General features: G+C 44.9%; 1 pseudogene; it reads left to right on the top strand.

Annotated features, from left to right (window-relative positions):
• Window positions 1-2,488: 2,488 nt before the first annotated feature.
• LOC127443360 (5,6-dihydroxyindole-2-carboxylic acid oxidase-like) lies at window positions 2,489-13,394 on the top strand (annotated as a pseudogene).
• Window positions 13,395-14,568: the final 1,174 nt, after the last annotated feature.

The following is a 14,568-nucleotide window of genomic DNA, read 5'->3' as shown; positions in this document are numbered from 1 at the left end:
TTCCATTGATTTGCACCTTGATTATTAAACTGAGTAAATTATAATTCAATCAATAAATGAATGATTAAATATCAAACATATTGAATAACATTCATAATGCAGTTATTCGTAGTACATTGATTACACATTATTGCATATTGCATACATGTTAATTCAATGATCAAAATGGACTAACTGAATGATTAAATGAAAATATACCATACACGTAAGTGTCTTTTAATATCTCCAGAGTCCGAGGTTTTTGAATTCTTTGGCATATTGTCTTCCTAGAACAGTTAAGAATCCGGGTGTATCGAATCTCACTGGTTTATGACACAAAAGGATTCAAACTAGCAAAGTGCGCAGAGCTCGCCGTTCACACGTCCGAACCTCGCATAGTGCCACGCGACTCCAAAACTTCGGTATTTCAACATATTTCCTGAGTTATTCGATCAATTGATATATAAAAGTCTTCAATCTATAATAAATTAGCAAAATGCAGATTTTATTAAGTTAACCTTTGAATGACACTTAAAATTGGATAAATTAACTTTTAACAAAGCAATTAAACTTAAATAATGATTAAAGACAGGCTTTAGATGTATGAACAAGAGTTTAGATCACTTACTTTTAAATGTACGCACACAGTATCAAACACAATTCAGGAATTTGTATCAGTATGACCAGATCAGCAACAAACTAATATCTGCAGTAAAACTATAGCGTTCTAAAACATTCTAGGGTGTGAACAGTCTCTGATTGGTTGGACTGTTAACCTCACCCAATGAGGAGCTCTGAACTGCTTATCAGGTGATGTGTGCATATGACATGTTACCTAACAGTCCACTAACAGAAATGTCCAGCAGGTGGCGCTTGATGCATAAAGTTTGGCCTTTTGTACAATAACGATGACATATTTATTATCATGTGATCCATTCAACCCAAAACAATCAAGATGGTGGCCCATGCTTAAGTGGTGTTGTTGTTCCTGCTATCTAATTTGATAGTGTTGTTAAAGATAAGTGTTACTTTGTACAACCTTCACACTGCATTCCTTCAAAGGCGACAGGAAGTTTTCTCGGAATTGCTGTCTGGCGGTGGAACATGAGGACAATTGCTTTTCAGACTGTACATGGAAATGACACAGGGCCACACTTCTTATGTTTTTTTTTTTTTTACGCATGCGCAGTAAGATAATTTAAGTTTTTGTACATTTCCATGTGGAAGAGCAACTTTTGGAAAGCATTTGAAAATGGCATTGTGGACGTAGAGCATTTAAAAAATGAAAACAAAGTTTTTAAATTTATCCAAAAGAATGTGGACCTAGCCAATTCTTTGAGCGTGCATATATTTCATACAACACAGTGGACCAGAATATGATGTCACGTGGGAAGGCTTCTGATATATGCAAATAATACATCACAAATAACAAAAATATAATATAATATAATATAATAAAGTGTTAAAATATATTATCTCACTTTCCTTCAACAATAAAACACACAACTTTGAAATATGTATTCTTTCTGTAACACACTTGAAGGAAGGGGTCAACAAGTGTATGATTAGTTTTGGGTTCTTTATTCAGCCAGCATCATTTGCACGATCATTCACAGACCCGGTCACAGCTAGAGCTCAGTACAATACTGTCAGTCACGCTAAACGTAATGTGAACGACTGCTAACCCTTTTTTTCTTCTCTCTTTTCTTTTTCTAGGTCTACTCTGGGATTCTCTTCCTGGCTACTGCCACCTACTGGATACCCATTGCATAGCTGTAAGTGTACTTCAATATACATGCATACGCTGAATAATTAAACAACAATTATTAATAATCAAACAGAAATGACAGAAAAATAAATGTTTGGGGGGGGGGGGGGGAGTTCTAGCTTTTTATACAAAATTAAATTAATCTGTCAATATACTCTATGTTTCCCCACATTTCAATTGAGCCAAGAAGTCAGCATGTGAATTTTCTCTTATTTTGGTCAAGCGTCCTTTCGACATACAAATTCGCAGGTCAGAGTTTACCAAATTTGGACTTTTGATACACAGCGTAGTATGACATTTCTTCGCATGAGGTTGCGTTTCAGGTCTCCAGCCTTCGGATGCTTTTGAATGGGAGTGAATGGAGTGCTGGGTGAAGTGTGATGGCCCCTTTATACTGACATCTCGCACCGTGGATGCAACATCACGCATAAGCAAGTTTTCAGTTCCCAGTGCTACTGTAGAAATACCCTATTTGCAGTCACCCATGGTTAATTTATTCTGTGCTCAAAAGTGTCCAATAACAGGGGAGTTAAAGTACTAAAGAAAGTAGTGTTCAGCTGATAATCATATGATCATAGTTAGTCAGCCACCATGAGGTAACCCACTCCATGTAAAATAAAACAGCTTTTATTAGGCAACTGGTATGACAGGTAAGTCTTCATCTCATGTGAGTGTACTATTCATTTCTATTTGTGTAAAACTTTTTCTCATAAGGGAAAAATTACTGTGTGCACTTTAAAATCAATCTGATATTCCAGTAATTACATAAAGAGCAATTAATCTTGTAGCAGGAGAAATACCAGCGATTCCCCATTGATAGAGTGCAAAGTTAATGGTACATGGTGCGTATGTGTGCATGTATAGGACATGCTGGGGGACCCATCATTTGCCCTGCCGTACTGGAACTTTGCTATAGGATGCAGTTAGTGTGATATTTGTACTGATGACCTGCTGGGAGCCAGAAGCAGCTTTGACACAAATGGCATCAGTTCCAACTCTGTGTTCTCTAAGTGGAGAGTCATCTGCGAGAATGTGGAGGAGTATGAAACACTGGGGACCATCTGCAACAGTAAGACAATCTCACAACATACCAATCACACACACAGCCTCTCTGCAACACACCAAATACTGCAAAAACACACATCTAATTTTGTGTCCTCTCCCTGGTGGGAGATCTTTGAGAGTGTGGGGGAGTGTGAGACATTGGAGACCATCTGCAACAGTGAAACACACACACACATAGACGCACACACAAACACATGCATTCCAAGACCTAAGACTGCTCACGTGCTGTTTGTACTAATCCTTCAAGGCATTCGAGAGCTGAGAAGAAAGATAAAACCTTATATGGGCAAATGATTAGCATCATGTTAACGTATTTGCAAGTACATGGCTCAGTAAGAATTGCAGACAAACTGTTTATTATACTAGGGGCCTTCAACAGGGGGCTCGCGACCCCTAGGGGGTTACTGGCAGTACTGCAGATGGTCTGTTGATTATTGTTTGATCGTTTGATTTATTATTTTTTTGGATAAATGTGTTTATCAGAAATACAGTAGTAAGTTAACTTCAACCAAAGCTAAAGTTAAGAAACTAAATGTTTAATTGTCCCTCCCACATTAAAATGTACAGTATTAAAGGAATAGTTTTCCAAAAAATGAAAAGTCTGTCATAATTTACTTACCCTCAAGTTGTTCCAAACCCATATAACTTTTCTTTATAAATAAATTTGAACTTCAACTTGAACAGAACCTACCATATGGCTTCAGAAGACTTTGAATATGACACACAAACTGCATGGACTACTTTTATTACACTTGTGGGTCCTTTTTTAAGCTTTAAAGTGAGGCACTATCACTGCCATTGTATTAAAAAAAATCAGTGTTGGGCATGGAGTGTATGACGTCTGTGTGACACTGAACAAGGAGTAAATATACTGTAGACATTATTTTAAATTTGTTGAGTGAAAAAAAAATTAAATCCTTTCTGTGAAAAGTGTTCCCTTTCTGTCACTCACTTGATGTTGTGTCGATGTAGTGACACTAGGGGTCACTCTTGGGAGCCCGAGACACCTCTGGTCTTTGATAAAAGGCCAATAAAAACTGGCGAGTGGTATTTGCATGCCAATCCCCCGGACATACGGGTATAAAAGGAGCTGGTATGCAACCACTCATTCAGATTTTCTCTTCGGAGCCGAACGGTCATGCTCACTGAGCTGAATTCCCACGACTGTTCATTCACCTCTGCTGGATCTGATGGCGCATTTCAGCGGTTTCTCCCTCCTCTACACTGGTGCACTGCAGAGAATGCCCCTGGGCGCTTCAGCAGAAATAAAAAGAGTATATTTCTCTAAAAGAGTATATTTCTCTAAAAGAGCGGCACACACGTAACGTCTTTTTAAAGACGCATCTTTTTAAAGATGCCTTTCCTTTGTGTGTTATTCCTGGTTGAGCTCATTAGCTCTCGCCTTCGGACGGTCACGATCACTGTCTTTCGTGTCTGAGCACTGCTCACGCGGAGACAGCGTTCGTGGATGGGTCAAGTACTCATTGCGAGAACATGTCCATGGCAACGATGCGGTCGTGGCTTACCTTCGTAAGAAAGCAAGCCATCCCAAAGGCTCCCCGCCTCGGTCCTTCTACCCAGGGGTATGTGGCCAGCGCGGCCCCGCCTCCACCGGGTATCCCCCCACGGACCTCCCATTCTCCAGCACGCTCGTCTGCCCCAATCGGGCTTCCGGATGAGTCATGAGCTTCAGGATAAGAGGTCGAGGCCGAGCGCAGCATCGGAGAGCGGGTTCATCCAGTTGGACTCGGAAGCCTCAGCTGGGCTCCTCCCTTTGGGTGCGGTTGCCCAGTGACAGGCTGACGCGGAGATGATGACATGTTTTCCTGGCAGCTGCGAGCGTCGGGCTAGAGTGGAACCCTCCGCTCTCCCCTGAACCCTCGCGGCTTGATGATTGGTAACTGGGCTCGCGGCGCCCTCGTTCCTTTATTCCCGGAAGTGCATGAAGAGATGACAAGGTCGTGAGAGGCACTTTTTCCCTGCCCGGTCCTGATCTTTCAACTTCCCCGCCCTCACTACCCTCGATGGTGGGGCGGCCAAGGGCTATTTGGCAATCCCCCCAGTGGATAAAGGCGCTCGCGGTGCACCTATGCCCGCAGAGTGCCGCCACCTGGCACAGGCGCCCAAAGCTCCCGTCCAAGGCCTGTAGGTTTAAGTCATCTCTGACGGCCAAGGCCTACGGTGCAACTGGACAAGCCGCCTCCACCCTGCACGCCATGGCTCCGCCCCGGGATTGATGCAGGAGCTGCGCTCGGCAACCGACCTCACTCTCCGGGCGACGAAGGTCACACCGTGGTCTCTCAGGCGGGCGATGTCCACCTTGGTGGTCCAGGAGCGCCACCTTTGGCTCAACCTGGTCAAGATGGGAGAGGCCAACAAGGCACGGTTCCTTGCTGCCCCCATTTCCCAGGTTGGCCAGTCCGGCGACACCGAGGACTTTGCCCAGCAGTTCTCAGCGGTGAAGCAGAAGATGGAGGTTATCTGGCACATCCTGCCCCGGCGCAGCTCAAGATCCCGCACCCCGTCTGCTCATCACCAAGGGCGTCCCCCTGCGGTGACTGCACCGGCTCCGCCGCAGCCCGCCCCTGCGGCCCGGCCCTGGTGTGGAGCCCGCCGCAGGAAGCAGATGCCACCCATCTCGCGGCCACCAAGAACCCGCGAAAGGCTTCGAAGCGCCCCTGAGACAGGCGACCCAGGGACAACGAAACCCACTGCTCTGGAACTGGTAAGCAGACCACTCCATCCCCCGGTTGAGGGCCGGGAGGAGAATCTTTTGTTACCTTTGCATTTAATTGCGCTGCATGCCCAAGTGGCTGCAGTACCCAAGAGTTCAGCAAGAGTGGTTTCTTTGTTCCCTGGGTCATGTATCCGGTGTGCACGGCCATCATCACAACCACCGTCCACCACTCTATTTGGCAGGTTTGGCGCTCCAGCGGTGGTCTCCCCGCCCCTGAGCACCCAGATGTGGCACAAATGTCAGATGTGGTCACAAGGAGCCAGGTAAGTACTTCGATGTCCTTGAACTCAGCACGGCCATGTCACGGTGTGGCACCTCAGGCTTCACCCCGCCGCGAGGCCCCAGCCGCTGGTACATCTGATGAGATTGTCCCTCCGGCCGAGATGAAGAAGGGGTTTTACAGCCCCTACTTCATTGTACCGAAAAAAGGCGGTGGGTTGCGACCAATCTTGGACCTGCGAGTACTGAACCGGGCTTTACACAGACTCCCGTCCTAGATGCTGACGCAAAGACGCACTCTAGCGAGCGTCCGGCGTCAAGATTGGTTTGCAGCGGTAGACCTGAAGGATGCGTACTTCCACGTCTTGATTCTTCCTTGACACACACCCTTCCTGCTGTTTGCATTTAAGGGTCGGGCGTATCAGTACAAGGTCCTCCCTTCCGGTCTGACCTTGTTCCCTCGCATCTTCACGAAGGTCGCAGAGGCAGCCCTTGCCCCGCTAAGGGAAGTGGGCATTCGCATCCTCAACTATCCCGACGGTTTGGCTAATCCTAGCTTGCTCTCGGGATGTGTGGTGTGCACAAAGGGACTTGATGCTCTCGCACCTCAGCCGACCAGGGCTTCAGGTCAACTGGGAAAAGAGCAAGCTCCTTCTGGTTCAGAGCATCTCTTTTCTCGGTTTGGAGTTGGACTCAGTCTTGTTGATGGCGCGCCTCACAAACGAGTGCGCACAGTCAGTGCAGACCTGTTTGAAGGCATTCAAACAGAAAACAGCGGTTCCACTGAAACTCTTTCAGAGGCTCCTGGGGCATATGGCATCCTCAGCTGTGGCCACCCCACTTGGGTTGATGCATATGAGACCGCTTCAGCACTGGCTTCAGACTCGAGTCCCGAGATAAGCATGGCGCCACGGGACACATCACGTGGTCATCACGCCGGTCTGTCACTGCCTCTTCAGCCCTTGGACCGACCTCACATTTCTACGGGCAGGCGTTCCCCTAGAGCATGTCTCCAGGCACATCGTGGTTAAGACAGATGCCTCCAAAACGGGCTGGGGTGCTGATTGCAACGGGCACACAGCTGCCAGCTTATGGACGGGCCCGCGGCTGCATTGGCACATCAACTGCCTCGAGTTGCTGGCAATTCTACTCGCCCTGCGGAGGTTCCGGGCGTTGATCCAGAGCAAGCACGTGTTAGTTCGGACAGACAACACGGCAACGGTAGTCAACCGCCAACTGCTCGCCCGCCGTCTCCTCCTCTGGAGTCAGCAGCACCTCAAGTCGCTGCGAGCCACTCACATCCCGGGCGACCTCAACACTGCAGTAGACACGCTGTCACGGCAGGTTACCATCAGGGGAGATTGGAGACTCCACCCTCAGGTGGTCCAGCTGATCTGGAGTCGATTCGGACAGGCACAGGTAGACCTGTTCGCCTCCCAAGAATCCTCCCACTGTCCTGCTCTAGTACGTCCTGACCGAGGCACCTCTCGACATAGACACGCTGGCACACAGCTGGCCCCCTGGCCTGTGCAAATATGCATTTCCCCCAGTGAGTCTACTTGCACAGACTCTGTGCAAGGTCAGGGAGGACGAGGAGCAAGTCGTCCTGGTAGCACCCTACTGGCCCACCCAGACGTGGTTCTCGGACCTCACGCTCCTCGCGACAGACCCCCCCCCCCGGCGAATTACCCTGGGGAAGGACCTTCTTTCTCAGGGACAGGGTACCATCTGCCACCCGCGACCAGACCTCTGGAATCTCCATGTCTAGTCCCTGGACGGGACGTGGAAGACCTAAGCGGTCTACCACCCGAGGTGGTAGACACGATCACTCAGGCTAGGGCCTCCTCTACGAGGCACCTGTATGCCTTTAAGTGGTGTCTGTTCGCTAAGTTAGAGGTGCGCAGTTAGATCGCTGCTTTCCTTCCTGCAGGAGAGGTTGGAAGGGTGGCTGTCCCCTTCCACCTTGAAGGTGTACATTGCTGCTATAGCAGCACACCATGACACAGTGGACGGTAAGTCCTTAGGGAAGCACGACCTGATCATCAGGTTTCTGAGAGGCGCCAGGAGGCTGAACCCCTCCAGACCGCGCCTCGTTCCCTCATGGGACCTCTCTAGTTCTTCAGGGTCTACAGAGAGCCCCCTTTGAGCCTTTTCAGTCAGCTGAGCTTAAGGCACTCTCCTTGAAGACTGCTCTCCTGACTGCGCTCACTTCCATCAAGAGGGTAGGAGACCTGCAAGCGTTCTCTGTCAGCGAAACGTGCCTGGAGTTTGGTCCGGGCTACTCTCACGTGATTTTGAGACCCCAACGGGGTTATGTGCCTAAGGTTCCCACGACCCCTTTTAGGGACCATGTGGTGAACCTGCGAGCGCTGCCCCAGGAGGAGGCAGACCCAGCCCTGTCATTGCTGTGTCCTGTGCGCGCTTTACGCATCTATTTGGATCGCACACAGAGCTTTAGGATCTCTGAGCAGCTCTTTGTCTGTTTTGGTGCACAGCAGAAAGGAAGCACTGTCTCCAAGCAGAGGATCACCCACTGGTTCGTTGATGCCATAGCTATGGCATATCACACCCAGGACGTGCTGCCCCCAGTAGGGCTATGAGCCCATTCTACCAGGGGTGCAGCGGCCTCCTGGGCCCTGGCCAGGGGTGCCTCTCTAACAGACATTTGCAGAGCAGTGGGCTGGGCAACACCCAACACCTTGCGAGGTTCTACAACCTCTGGGTGGAACCGGATTCATCCCGGGTAGTGGCACGCAATACAAATGGATAAGCCTGGGATAGCCGGCCAGGTGTATCGCTTGCACATAGCGCCTTTCATGTCCTCTGAGCTGAAGACGTGTGCCATTAATTCCAAGTAGTGTTCACAAACTTTGTTCCCTGGTTGACTTCCTCCGAGCCCTGTGGCAGACGAGTTTTCGGAGAGACTCGCTGCAGGCCCAGTACACATGCTAACTAAGAGCCCTGTTCTGGGGTAGGTGGTCCGCATGTGGTGGTTCCTTGTAAGGTAACCCCATGCGATGTATATCTTCCGTTAATTCGTTTCCCTGTTGGCAAACTGCGTCTTCCTTGTACAGAGCCCCCTCTGCCACAGTCTCCATGTTTGTAGTAACTCCTCCCCCGTTGGGTAGGATCTACCATGAGACTTCTCCACATGATCGGCAAGACCATGTGACGTATTTTCAACTCAAATATCCCCCCTCTCTCTGGGCGAGGTGTGGTCTCCACGGTGTCCTCCCCTTGGGAGGGACACCCCCCGACTAGACCTGGTCGGCCCAGTCGGATAATCCCCCTTTGTTTTAGGGAGTGAAAAAAAAGAAGTGGAAAGAGGCCACGACTGGGCTAGCCTGTCTCTATCTTTTGGGTAGTCGACTTGTCCCCAAAGGGCCGTTCGACACTCATAACTATGTTGGGGGTGGTTACGTATCGGCCTGCTGCGCTAGCTACGAGGCACACAGTTGTCTGCCCGTCACACACTGCCAGTTCATGTAACACAGTTCAGCCAGTTGCGGCATTTTGTATAGGGACCCCTAGTGTCACTACATCGACACAACATCGAGTGAGTGACAGATAGAGAATGTCATGGTTACTTGCATAACCTCTGTTCCCTGATGGAGGGAATGAGACGTTGTGTCCCTCCTGCCACAACGCTGAACTACCCGCTGAAATGGCCAGACCTTGTCTCGGCTCTTCAGCATAAAACCTGAATGAGTGGTTGCATACCAGCTCCTTTTATACCCGTATGTCCGGGGGAGTGGCATGCAAATACCACTCGCCAATTTTCATTGGCCTTTTATCAAAGACCAGAGGTGTCTCAGGCTCCCAAGAGTGACCCTAATGTCACTACATCAACACAACGTCGCGTTCCCTCCATCAGGGAACGGAGCTTACGCAAGTAACCATGACGTTTTTAGAATGTAACTTAAGTGTAATTAGTAATGTAATTACTTTTTCTATGATGTAATCAGTAAAGACAGTACTCTGATTACAATTTTAGAGAAGTAATCTGTAATGGAATTACTTTTTTAGTAACTTACCCAAGACTGTTGAAAAGAAGGATATTAATTAAAATGCCTCCTTTTGTGTTCTGCATAAGAAAGAAAGTAATATGGTTTTGGAACAACATGAGGGTTAGTAAATTATGAAAGAATTTTCATTTTTGGGTGAACTATCCTTTAAATAAAATGCAGTGAATATAAATGTATGTAAATATAAGTAGTATGCAAGTAATATGCATGTAAATTAATAATGATTATTTAAATGGATTTGCAATTTAAGAATCATAACAAAGTACTGTAAGTAAATACAAGAATATGGTACTGTACGTAAATTATTATATGCCAGATTTAAAATGCAACGTTTAGAACTGAAAAAGGTTGAAGACCCGTTTATCATAATAATGGTGCTTCTTTCTCGTGATCCATTTAGATAGCTGGATGTTATAAAGAGATTTGGATACATTGAGCAACTTTCTCAGTCTGGTGTGTGTTTAGATACAGAGACAAGTCCGATCCGGAGAAACCCTGCTGGTAATGTGGCTCGACCCATGGTCCAGAGATTACCAGAACCACAGGATGTCATCGACTGTCTAAAGCTGAACACTTTTGACACACCACCGTATTACTCAACTTCCTCTCAGAGCTTAGGGAATACAATTTAGGGTATGAAACACACGCAGCTGCAAATAACACCACCTCTTACCAAAGTTATTTGACATTCAGTGGTCCCAAAAATGTATTTGGAGCTAGACTTAAAGGGGCATGAATGTCTTTACATGACATAACAAAATATCAAACCAAATGGCATTTATTTTTACAAACGATAGCAGAAGCACACCTTTCAAAACATTAAAGGCAAAAAGAACATAACAAAAAAACAATAGATATATTGGTCAAATGTATTTATTTATTTTATTTTATTTTTTTCTCCCCAATTTGGCATGCCCAATTCCCAATGCACTCTAGGTCCTTGTGGTGGCATAGTGACTTGACACAATCTGAAGGACGAATCTCAGTTGCCTCCGTGTCTGAGACCATCAATCCATGCATCTTATCATGTGGCTTGTTGAGCGCGTTACCACAGAGATCTAGCATGTGTGGAGGCTTCATGCTATTCTCTGCGGCATCCACACACAACTCACCACGTGCCCCACCGAGAGCGAGAACCACATTAGAGCGACTACGAGGAGGTTAACCTAAGGTGACTCTACCCACCCTAGCAACTGGGCCAATTGGTTGCTTAGGAAGCCTAACTGGAGTCACTCAGCATGCCCTGGATTCATACTTGTGACTCCAGGTGTGGTAGTCAGCGTCTTTACTTGCTGAGCTACCCAGGCCCCAATATATTGGTCAAATTTAAGATAAAAAATATTTGGACACTCACTGGTTGTCAAATGTTAGTCAAACATGTCCATAGTTAATGTAATGAACTACATCTGTGCTTACTCTACTAGGATGTCTGTGTGAACCTGAGGGGAACTGACTTTATTCATTCACTAAATAATTGCAAAAAATGACTAAGAAAAGTGAAGTTATTCCTGAGAACAGCTTTCTCTTTTTCTTGCCACTTTGTTTGATATTTTGTTATCTAACACAATTACCTATGACTAATGCACACACAAACAAATAACATGCATCAAAATCTTTGCAGCATTTTAGAACTTTTAGAGAATGGTGGAGACTTTTAATTGGTGCTCTGTTTTGTCACTAGGTTACAGTGCTCCCCAGGGCAACTATGATCCTGTGGTCAGGAGTCTGCACAACCTGGCTCATTTGTTTCTCAATGGCACAGGTGGACAGACTCACCTGTCACCAAACGACCCCATCTTTGTCCTGCTTCACACTTTCACCGATGCCATCTTTGATGAATGGCTTCAGAGACACAGCGCTGGTAAACACACACATACATAACCCAAAACACAGTTTCATGTTGCAGAGACAGGCTGCATCCTAACCTGCAGCTTTTTGTGCATCTGCAGCAGGTACAGTGGTCTATCCTGAGGAAAATGCTCCTATTGGTCACAACAGAAATTTCAACATGGTTCTTTTCTGGCCACCAATCAGAAATGCAGAAATATGTGTCATTGCCCCGGACAACCTGGGGTACACCTATGAGGTTCAGTGGCCAAGTGAGTGACTGGTGATATACACAACCACAATAATCTCTTGTAACCCCATACCTGCACAGCCAAAATCATCTAATTATGTGAATCAATCAATCAATCAACTATAACTTTAAAAACTTCAAGCTTTTAAAACTAGTTTAAACTTTCAGGCAAGGTTTGTCATGTCAAAATTTACTTTTCTAGTCAAACTAGCTTGCCTCAATTTGGTATGGGGCCCAGAATGTAAAATCATGATTGTTACAGCAGAGAAAAACAAACTTTGTAAGATATGGTCATAAAACAAAACAAAATAAAAACAAAAAAACAACACTATTAAATATAAATATAATTCTTAAATCTAAATGTAGTATACAGTATCTTAGAAATAAATTAGAACTGTCAGAATTAACACGTTAACCCATGCGATTAATTAAAAAAGTTTATGCGTAATTTTTCTTAATCGCTATTAACGCATTTGACTTTGAAACTTTGCGATGTGTCCGCCCAGAGTCATTACACTTAAATATTGCCAAAATGCAGAATGAGACGTTTTTGTCTGCAAGCGCTTTTCATGTGGAGTTCAAAGCAACGATTGACGCTGGTGTTGTCACCCTGATGCAAATCATGAACATGGCTTCACGATTGCTGTAGCAAAGCGGATAGCCACAGTCTACCAGCAGATTAATATTGTGGAGGATGAGAGTTTAAGAGATTTAGTGCCCATTGCAGTGAAAATGAAACCTATGGGGAGACTAGTTCTTTCAATTAGTCAACCTCCCAATTACACTTTGGGAAACGTTTAAGGTTAATTGAATTGGTGCTATTTTAGTGCATTTCTATCTTTATACTGTGGTAGGCTTTGTTTGAAAAATGATGATAAAGCATTATATTGTTAAATATTGTTTTGTTTTATTCCTTAAGATGGAAATAAATGTATTTTGACAGGAAAAGAAGTGTGTATATATATATAGTGTCAAATTTCAGCACATTCAAAATCTGTGGTTAATCACGATTTAAAAACTTTATCGATTGACAGCACTATTATAAATATTAAATATAACCACAGTTTGGATCTCATGTGTCTCTCTCTTCCTCTCCAGCACGAACCTACACTGTCTCAGAGATCATCACCATAGCAATTGTTGCTGTGGTGCTTGCTGTGGCTGTGGCTGTGGTGGGCGGAGTCATCGGGTGTGCTGTTCGGGCACACTCTTACAGCTCAGCTGAGGGTCTCGAGTCATTGCTAGGACAACAGTTCTGGCAGTATTCAAAGAATGAGTGCCATGTAGGAAAATTTCAGTCTGTGGTCTGACTGATGAATTAAGAAACATCTTAAACATTTTTATCATTGCACTGTGCAATCACACTGTACTCAAGAGTATAAATTATTAATTATTAGCATTTTGTTTAAAGGCAGTATACAAGTTTTGTGAGCATGGGGGCTTAATTTATAACCATTTAGTTTGGTACTTCTCATGTCCAGCGAGACAATGAGAATCCAGTCATATCTGCCCTTAAAACACATTTAATGTTCAATGTGAACACATAAAAATGTTGAAAGTCATGCAAGTTCCATTGTATGGTTTGGTTTTAATTGCATTTAACAGTGCAGAAGAGTTCAGCAGCAACTTCAAAGAACCAACCAAGCTTTCAGAGAGTGCAAACAACATACATAAATATAGCCAACCAATAAAGTAAGAAATCTATCCATCCATCCATCCATCCATCCATCCATCTGTTAGGCATGTATAACCTTCAAATCTTTACCCTTCAAACTTCAAGCCTTTAAAATTATTTTACACCTTCAGGCAAGACTTGCCTGCATTAAATGTGCAGTGTACAGTAGCTTGGATGCACAAATCAGTGTCTGCCAAATGCATAAAAAAAACTCTTCAGACTTTTTATGATGCAACAGCCCTCCTTAATGTTAATTTATCAAAAAAACTTTCATATAAATTCAATGTGATGATTATATACTTTTGAACACAGTAAGGCACTGCTTTTCACTAGAATATTGGTCCTAAAATTAATATTTAGAAAAACTAAAGCTGGTCAAGCTGGTTTAGGAAACATGGCAGCTGGTTTGGTATTGGCCCAAAGTGGCCTACCAGTCCTAACCAGCTTAACCAAGATGGTCTGCGATGTCGATGTCAGCCCCACCAAGCTAAAGATACAAAGCAGCAACCATCTGAAGCTGGTTTTGGCTTCATTTTCTTGCAGAAGTGCCACAAGATTTCACACAATAGCTTACCACTTTTAAAGCTTGAACACATAAAACAATAGGCAGATAAATAACATAGATAAGCACTAAGTGCAAAGCATAATAAATAGGCATTCATTGCAAATAGCAAAAAAAGCATCTTCTTTGCACTAAGTGCAAATAGTTTAGATGCTGTTTGCACCCCTAATTAAATACTGAAACACAGTATAGTGGAATCACTGCCTTCCCTTACAAAAATGTACCATGGTTTTACTGCAGTAACCATAGTATTACCATGGTATTTTGTAGGGAAATCATATTAACCACAAAATTAAGCATCGTTACTATATTAACACTATGTTACTGTAGTAAGACCATGGTTAATTGCATTAAAACTATGGCTTCCTAACCAAAAACATGGTACTATCCTATTACTATAGTAAAACCATGGTTAAATTTACCTGGATCAAACCTTTCTCTCAACTCCTGACCTTCATTAT

The sequence above is a fragment of the Myxocyprinus asiaticus genome, chromosome 7, assembly GCF_019703515.2.
Source record: "Myxocyprinus asiaticus isolate MX2 ecotype Aquarium Trade chromosome 7, UBuf_Myxa_2, whole genome shotgun sequence".
NCBI classification, from domain to species: Eukaryota; Metazoa; Chordata; class Actinopteri; order Cypriniformes; family Catostomidae; genus Myxocyprinus; species Myxocyprinus asiaticus.
Note: the sequence above shows the minus strand (reverse complement) of the source record. Positions and strands in the feature narration are given on the sequence as shown.